Source organism: Uranotaenia lowii, unplaced genomic scaffold (assembly GCF_029784155.1).
Source record: "Uranotaenia lowii strain MFRU-FL unplaced genomic scaffold, ASM2978415v1 HiC_scaffold_1105, whole genome shotgun sequence".
NCBI lineage: Eukaryota > Metazoa > Arthropoda > Insecta > Diptera > Culicidae > Uranotaenia > Uranotaenia lowii.
Genome location: NW_026597084.1, coordinates 4,477 through 14,326, shown reverse-complemented (window position 1 = coordinate 14,326; position 9,850 = coordinate 4,477). Strand labels below are relative to the sequence as shown.

At 35.9% G+C, this 9,850-nt stretch overlaps 1 long non-coding RNA gene across 1 annotated transcript; it reads right to left on the bottom strand.

The window, feature by feature from the left end:
- Window positions 1-63: 63 nt before the first annotated feature.
- LOC129759127 (uncharacterized) lies at window positions 64-6,402 on the bottom strand. The gene is made up of 3 exons (XR_008740131.1): window positions 3,846-6,402; window positions 3,176-3,320; window positions 64-2,606 (listed from the first exon to the last, which is right to left on the bottom strand). It is a non-coding gene; the product is annotated as an uncharacterized LOC129759127 (long non-coding RNA).
- Between the last annotated feature and the right edge of the window lie 3,448 nt (window positions 6,403-9,850).

Below are 9,850 nucleotides of genomic sequence, written 5' to 3'. Positions count from 1 at the left end.
AATAATTAAATTTGACAGGTTTCCAAATTTAAGCCAAATACCATTTAAAGTACACAAAGGTAAGTAGGACGGTTTTTCATATAGTACAACTTAAATCTTTTAAGAAAATCAACAGTGGATCTATTTAGACAAAACTACGATCAATTTGATGCAGAATATGTTGTATACTAATACAGAAGATATAAGTATGATCGAGATAAGTTATCTCATTTTTCCTAGAATTTGTCGTCCCTCTGCTAGGTCCAGTGTTGACACAACTCGCGAAAGTTATCACTAGAACTAATGAACCGCTGGTTTCTTCACTTACTCTGCTTTATAAGGTAAGTAGGGATGGTAGATTTTCTCTATCTTCTGAATGATAGGATTGTTTCAATGTAAAGTTTGTCGCCAAGAACCCGCTAGATTAAAAATGCAATTGAAAATGATGCACATCATCTCGACATATCAGTTATAATTAAAAGTAAACCAAAAATCGCTGAAAACACCCGTTATTGTCGTAATCGTATCCGTTTCACAGTTATTAGATAGATTAAAAATGAATTAAACATTCTAAATTAAAAATTTGAAAAATAGTGCCCCGTGATGTTCAAACATTCATCGTCCCCAAATACCCCGGTGTACCTTTTAAGATGCAGGAAGACGATTGTGATTGATTGAGGCTAAATAAAATTGAACGAGATTTCGAAATCTGTAGAAATAACAGCTTATTTCCAAAAATTCAAAAATTTGATTATTTTATCATGTTTTCGAATATTCAAAACACATAAAAATCTCCAATAAAAATACCATGGATTTGACTAGACTATTTGTTGTAAATGTAAAACGTTAAAAATATTCATACCTTTTCGAGATATTTGGAATAAAAGCAATGCTCTCGTGAGCTTTCATTACGTCGAATAACACAAAATTTGAAAAGCTGAGAATTTCACTTAATATTCTGTATTATTGCATCGTCGACCCACATGGTTGAAATAGCTACTGATAAAGGCTTCAATATTCTGTATTATTGCATCGTCGACCCACATGATTGAAATAGCTACTGTTCAAGTTTCAAAATGAGAGTTCGGCTGCCCCAGAACCAACAAAACAGCCTGACGCTGTAACTCCTACCACCAGCCACCCGAATTCTAATTCCCAGACTAAGGAAAGGGGTAGCAGTGACAAAAAGTGAACACAGGGGCAAACATGTATCATTCGCCCCGAAGTATTAAGTGATTTTCATGTGTACTCACAATAAGGCAACATGTTGCATAAGTGATCGCTGTACAGTGTCAGTTTACTGCCCGCAACATTGCCGAACATGTGATATCTGTCCGAAACATTATAAATCCGGACTGCAAAAAGCTTGACTTCCGAGCCGTACAAAATAGCCTCTATATTCCCGCAAGCAAAAGCTTCTCTGATCAATATAAGGTACACCGGGGCAAGTGCAAACGTTCAAATTTTCTGTGTTACAAAAAAAAGTAAAAAATATTTCTTCTTCTAGAAAATGTTGTTTAGACCCAAACAAACAATCTGACATAGATAAACTAAACTTTCTTTAAATTTTTCACTAAAAACACGGCATTGTTTGATCACACACGAATTCAAGTACGTACTAGACATGAACAGTGTGTTTTTGTTTTGCATATTTTGGCTACAAAAAAGGGCATTCAAATCCGATTTTTCGTTAAAATGTGAGTGTTTGAGAACGATATTCAAGTGAAAGCAGAACATTTATGATAAATTTTTAGTAAACCCCGAAAGTTGTGAACGTAATATTCGCTCTTGTTAAACCACACTGCGGGGCAAGTGCAAACGACACTACCAGGGTAAGTGCAAACGCACCTTTAAGCCATGTAACATCAGCCATTTCAGAAAATTCATCACCAAAATAGTTCAGCATTATATTAAAATGGTCAGAAGGGGTATCCAAAGTGTTGTATCTGAAGCGAATGTTCATAGTTCCGCAATGCCTTAGTAAATGAAGGTCTTTTGCTTAAAACAACAGTCACCAAAAATGGAGTTCCAAAAAGTTATCAATATTGCAAGAAAACAGCAAATATATAAATAAAAGTTGATAAAACATACCGGAACATGTATTCAATTCATTTTAGGACCGATATACTGACTCATCTGTGAATTAGTTTGGAAAAAGTATTGCGTTTGCACTTGCCCCCAATCCTAAATAAGTCTTAGAAGGTGTTATGGCAATTATGAAAAACGAAAAAAAAACCTAAGAGGCCGGGTGTTTCGAAGTCAGCAACTCTGATCCTAGCGCCTCAATGATTTGAACGTAGTTCATTAAAAACAAGTTAATCAGAAGTTTAATCAGAAATCGAATCTGGACCTCAAACCCTTATATTTTAACTAAATAACTCAACTAAAATCAAAAAAAATAAATCGGATTGTTGCATAATAAAAAGTTAATGTACGTACCTTATACGCACCAACAATAGTTAAGGCACCAACAATAGTTAAGGCACCAACAATAGTTAAGGCACCAACAATCGACTTTCCACGCACTGGTACTTTTCTTTTTGTATCTATTTCACCGTTATTTACAAGAATAAAATGTAGACAACTTTCAGCGCCAATTCGAAGTGAAATAAATGGAGGCTGCCAGCCTGAAAAAGGGATGTATAGAATTGCTGTCAGTCAACCTGCCAGTCAGTCAACACAACGCCTACCTATATGCTGTTAAGTATTACACTGTGATCAAGAAAACCAAAATTCGGAAAGATAGTTAATCCAAAATTAATCTGATAATACATTTTATAATAGCGAGCGTTCTACCAAGGAGTTAAAATTTGTATTTTTAAAAATTATGTTGAAATATTTTACAAATGTGGATGACAAAATATAATTATGAGTGTAAATCTTAGTTTATTAATACGTACAATATGAATCGTAAATTTCAAATTGCATTCATTATTGTGAATTCAAGATTTTAATTCTAAATTTGAATCTTGATTTTCAATCTGAATTCTGAACTGAATGATGGTTTTTGAATTTGGACTGTGCACTACTACATCTAATTCTATAAACGATGTAAATATCAGCAACGTTAATGAAAATTAAGCTATAATTTTCACTAAAGAGCATACAATTTCAGCGAAATTTTAATATATGGTCATAACACAAAAAATCTTAATTTTGGCTTTCGTATTCAGTGAATCAATTTGGAAGAACTTACGATTTGGTCATCATCGGACACAGGCAACACGTAGCGATTCAAGACAGCTGACACCCTTGCACCCTTGTACGTTTTCCTCCTTTGTGTTGTTGAACGAATATGTCACAAAATTTGAATTCACTTATCCGGAACAATTACCAGAAGACTGTAAGAACGCACGTCATAATTGAATGTCCACCGTTGTCAGCGTAAAATTACGTCCATTATTGTGCGGCTTAGAATGTAATTTCCTGTGGGAATCATCCGGATGTTACACAATAATGAATGTTACAATCAAACGTACATTCGAGCGGAGTATCTTAGCACCATTATGCACACTGGTTTGGCCCGGGAGGTTGTTCGCACGGAAACGCGTTTGTTACCTGAATCTCCAGGCTGTAAAACTCGAAACGAAGAGTATTTCCCCGCAGAAATAGAACCGGAAAAAGAACCCGAAATTTTACAGACACGGCGCCTAAGGGTTTCCCGTTCGCTCCGCACCACGATGACATTAACAAATTTGAATAGTAATAACCCGGGGTCATTAACAAATATGAATAGTAATAACCCTTATAAAATTGTCGAAAATGTGTACGGGGAAGAAACTGCACTAATTTAAAATATGGTCATAACACAAAAAATCTTAATTTTGGCTTTCGTATTCAGTGGATCAATTTGGGAAGAAACTTACGATTTGGTCATCATCGGACACAAGCAACACGTAGCGATCCAAGACAGCTGACACCCTTGCCGTCCGTCTAATGAGTCTCGTTTTCCTGCTTTGTGTTGTTGAACGAACATGTCACAAAATTTGAATTCACTTATCCGGAACAATTACCGGAAGACTGTCCACCGTTGTCAGCGTAAAATTACGTCCGTTATGTGCGGCTTAGAATGTAATTTCCTGTGGGAATCATCCGGATGTTACACAATAATGAATGTTACAATCAAACGTACATTCGAGCGGAGTATCTTAGCATCATTATGCACACTGGTTTGACCCGCGAGGTTGTTCGCACGAAAGACGCGTTTGTTACCTGAATCTCCAGGACACTGTAAAACTCGAAACGAAGAGTATTTCCCCGCAGAAATAGAACCGGAAACGGAACCCGACGTTTTACAGACACGGCGCCTAAGGGTTTCCCGTTCGCTCCGCACCACGATGACATTGGTTGATGCCGACCCGCGATGGATTCCGACGCGACGATGAATGACAAGTGCGTGTCGGTGTGTGTGAAGGGTCTTACATAAGTTTTGACTTATCGCCGAGGGGCGTCCTAATGGCTTATAGATGCTTCGAGTAATTACTCGTTCAAATCGGTCGTTATGGCATCCCACATGTAAATCTTAGTTTAATAATATGTACATTATGAATCGTGAATTTCAAATTGCATTCATTATTGTGAATTCAAGATTTTAATTCTAAATTTGAATCTTGAATTTCAATCTGAATTCTGAACTGAATGATGGTTTTTGAATTTGGACTGTGCACTACTACATCTAATTCTATAAACGATGTAAATATCAGCAACGTTAATGAAAATTAAGCTATAATTTTCACTAAAGAGCATACAATTTCAGCGAAATTTTAATATATGGTCATAACACAAAAAATCTTAATTTTGGCTTTCGTATTCAGTGAATCAATTTGGAAGAACTTACGATTTGGTCATCATCGGACACAGGCAACACGTAGCGATTCAAGACAGCTGACACCCTTGCACCCTTGTACGTTTTCCTTCTTTGTGTTGTTGAACGAATATGTAACAAAATTTGAATTCACTTATCCGGAACAATTACCAGAAGACTGTAAGAACGCACGTCATAATTGAATGTCCACCGTTGTCAGCGTAAAATTACGTCCGTTATTGTGCGGCTTAGAATGTAATTTCCTGTGGGAATCGTCCGGATGTTACACAATAATGAATGTTACAATCAAACGTACATTCGAGCGGAGTATCTTAGCACCATTATGCACACTGGTTTGGCCCGGGAGGTTGTTCGCACGGAAGACGCGTTTGTTACCTGAATCTCCAGGACACTGTAAAACTCGAAACGAAGAGTATTTCCCCGCAGAAATAGAACCGGAAAAAGAACCCGAAATTTTACAGACACGGCGCCTAAGGGTTTCCCGTTCGCTCCGCACCACGATGACATTAACAAATTTGAATAGTAATAACCCGGGGTCATTAACAAATATGAATAGTAATAACCCTTATAAAATTGTCGAAAATGTGTACGGGGAAGAAACTGCACTAATTTAAAATATGGTCATAACACAAAAAATCTTAATTTTGGCTTTCGTATTCAGTGGATCAATTTGGGAAGAAACTTACGATTTGGTCATCATCGGACACAAGCAACACGTAGCGATCCAAGACAGCTGACACCCTTGCCGTCCGTCTAATGAGTCTCGTTTTCCTCCTTTGTGTTGTTGAACGAACATGTCACAAAATTTGAATTCACTTATCCGGAACAATTACCGGAAGACTGTCCACCGTTGTCAGCGTAAAATTACGTCCGTTATGTGCGGCTTAGAATGTAATTTCCTGTGGGAATCATCCGGATGTTACACAATAATGAATGTTACAATCAAACGTACATTCGAGCGGAGTATCTTAGCATCATTATGCACACTGGTTTGGCCCGCGAGGTTGTTCGCACGAAAGACGCGTTTGTTACCTGAATCTCCAGGACACTGTAAAACTCGAAACGAAGAGTATTTCCCCGCAGAAATAGAACCGGAAACGGAACCCGACGTTTTACAGACACGGCGCCTAAGGGTTTCCCGTTCGCTCTGCACCACGATGACATTGGTTGATGCCGACCCGCGATGGATTCCGACGCGACGATGAATGACAACTGCGTGTCGGTGTGTGTGAAGGGTCTTACATAAGTTTTGACTTATCGCCGAGGGGCGTCCTAATGGCTTATAGATGCTTCGAGTAATTACTCGTTCAAATCGGTCGTTATGGCATCCCACATGTAAATCTTAGTTTATTAATATGTACATTATGAATCGTGAATTTCAAATTGCATTCATAATTGTGAATTCAAGATTTTAATTCTAAATTTGAATCTTGAATTTCAATCTGAATTCTGAACTGAATGATGATTTTTGAATTTGGACTGTGCGCTACTACACCTTATTCTACAAACGATGTAAATATCAGCAACGTTATTGAAAATTAAACTGTAATTTTCACTAAAGAGCATACAATTGCAGCGAAATTTTTATTCATAGTATCATAATGTTTTAACGCTGTTTTTTATGGTGCGCAACACAAACTCAATACACAGAAGCACACAATTACAATCACATACATGTAAATTTCAATTATTAGCATATTTTATCAGTAAACGCGGAAACTTTTTTGTTGAATTGTGCGTGGGGATCTTAACTATTCCTGTCTTATAGGTTGTACAATGGTGTATAGTTCAAAATGTGGACAAGTACTATAATTTTTGTTAAGAGATGCCTTCAAATAATATAAATTTAAGATATATGATGCAATCCGGAAAGATATTCACATCGGTTGCGGTGGCCCAAGCAGGGATCCAACTTCTTTACTCAAAATAAAAAAAATTCAGAGCGAAAGAAAAAGATACCAAAATGATAATTTTATTCATTTTTCCCGAGAAAATCTATTACATTTGATGAGTTCTTTTCCACGTCAATAGAGGTACGTTAAAAAATTATGATTGAGAAGCCATCAAGTCAAGGAACCATAAGCACTTACGAATTATCAAAATGTTATCCAATAACAAGCTTATCTGCCCTCTCTTAGCACTGTGAGTCAATTCTGGCGAAATTAACTGCTATGTTAGCGCTTATGGTTACTTGGGACAGTCAATATAAAGTCATTTTTACATTGTTGAGGGCTAAGCAGAAAGGCCGGGGTCATTAACAAATATGAATAGTAATAACCCTAATAAAATTATCGAAAATGTGTACGGGGAAGAAACTGCACTAATTTAAAATATGGTCATAACACAAAAAATCCCAATTTTGGCTTTAGTATTCAGTAGATCAATTTGGAAGAAACTTACGATTTGGTCATCATCGGACACAGGCAACACGTAGCGATTCAAGACAGCTGACACCCTTGCCGTCCGTCTTATAAGTCTCGTTTTCCTCCTTTGTGTTGTTGCACGAACGTGTCACAAACTTCGAATTCACTTATCCGGAACAATTACCAGAAGACTGTAAGAACGAACGTCATAATTGAATGTCCACCGTTGTCAGCGTAAAATTACGTCCGTTATCGTGCGCCTTAGAATGTAATTTCCTGTGGGATTCATCCGGGTGTTACACAATAATGAATGTTACAATCAAACGTACATTTGAGCGGAGTATCTTAGCATCATTATGCACACTGGTTTGGCCCGGGAGGTTGTTCGCACGGAAGACGCGTTTGTTAACTGAATCTCCAGGACACGGCGCCTGAGGGTTTCCCGTTCGCTCCGCACCACGATGACATTGGTTGATGCCGACCCGCGATGGATTCCGACGCGACGATGAACAATATCCTTATAATTTTTTAACACCATGAAAATAAAGTAAGTAGAAGCCTGAATTCCATTTGAAATTTTGCTTTTGCCAAAGTGGCGCGCGTTCAAATTAAAACTACACGATGAATTATAAATAGGTAAAAAATGTAAAAGTTTACCAACCATCGTTTTGGTTTGGATCAGAGGTGCCAGGTATCCTGATTTATCAGGATTTGTCCTGACTTCCGAGAGACCGTCCTGATTTTTCAAAAACTTTCGAGTTAACCTGATTTTTTGAAAATTTGTCACTAAAATGTCCTGATTTGTCATAAAAACTTCATGAATATGATCGAATTTGTAGTTAAAGTATGAGAAAATCGAATAAATAGGTTATAAAAAAGTTTAAACCATGGTAATTTTCGGTTCAGATGATATTTACGGTGTTTTTCAATATGAACTACCACCGGCCAGCCAACAAGCTGCGTACTGTGATTGCATAAATCCAGGCGCTTACAGCACTGTCTTGCGCCTTTATTTATGCAATCTAAGCAGAAATTATTATTATTTTCATGAATCAAGAGTGATGCAGTGATGCAGTGAATTTCACTTTTCCAACCCTGGATAATATATTGTGATGGTATGTTTGGCTGGTCTGTAAACTTTCTTAAATTTCCACCATTAAAAAACTTACGATCAAAATCAATTGAGAACATGAATATGAAATAAAGATTACAATATAAAAAAAGGTTCCCAACCATGTGTTTCAAATAATAAAACATTTGCTCTGGGTAACCTATAGAGTGAAGACAGCAAGTAAAGAGTATCAATGATTCTATAACATAGAGTCCAATGATCGGTAAAACATATTTTCAAATTTGTATCTATGTTCATTTTTACAATTTTCAGTTTAGTAAATGGAATGTCGGCCTGGTCTCAACGCATAGGTATATCGGTCATGAAAAACCTACCGATCGAAACCAATTAAAAACATGAATATAAAATTAAAGATAACAATATAAAAAAATTAAAGATTACAATATAAAAAAAAGGTTCCCAACCATGTGTTTGAAATAATTCAACATTTGCTCTGGGTAACCTATGGAGTCAAGACAGCCAGAATAGAGTATCAATGATTCTAACATAGAGTACAATGATCGGTTAAATATATTTTCAAATTTGTATCTATGTTCATTTTTACAATTTTCAGTTTAGTAAATGGAATGTCGGCCTGGTCTCAACGCATATGTATATCGATTATTAAAAAACATACCGATCAAAATCAATTAAGAAGACGAATATAAAATTAAAGATTACAATATAAAAAAAAGGTTCCCAACCATGTGTTTCAAATAATTCAACATTTGCTCTGGATAACCTATCGAGTCAAGACAGCAAGAATAGAGTATCTATGATTCTAACATAGAGTACAATGATCGGTTAAATATATTTTCAAATTTGTATCTATGTTCATTTTTACAATTTTCAGTTTAGTAAATGGTTAGTCGGCCTGGTCTACACGCATAGGTGTATCGATCAAAATCGATTTAAAAGGCGAATATAACATAACAAATACAATTTCAAAAAATACAATATCAAAAAAAGGTCCCCAACAATGTGTTTCAAATATTTCTACGTTTGCTCTGTATAACCTGTGACATAAGTGACAAAATGACAACATTGAAAATATTGATATTTCAAAGTTGTCAAAATGTTTAATTTCTATAGTTAATTCGATCGATTATTGTAACCTACGTTGAAGCATCGTATTTTAGTCTAGCAGTTGTAATTTTACTCAATTATTTTTTCAAATTATTCGCTTCCTTTACTTGAAAGGTTGAATTATTTGAAACACATGGTTAGGCATCTTTTTTAAAAATTATACTCTTCATTTTTAGAGCTCTTATATTTTATAGATATATGATCATAATGTCATAGAAATGGGATCATACAAGATATTCCAGTATTCAATCATTCAACAATTTTCAATAAGTTTACAATTATGTTATTATTTATGTGAATTATTTATTATGTTAATTATTTCAAAATACTTTTATCCTATAAAAAATTTTGAATCTTAATTTCGGTCTCTAGAAAATCAGGACAAATCCTGATAAATCAGGTTACCTGGCACCTCTGAGTACAAGAGAAACAACATCAACAACTGAACAATTGTAATGCACGTCAGAGGTGCCAGGTGTCCTGACT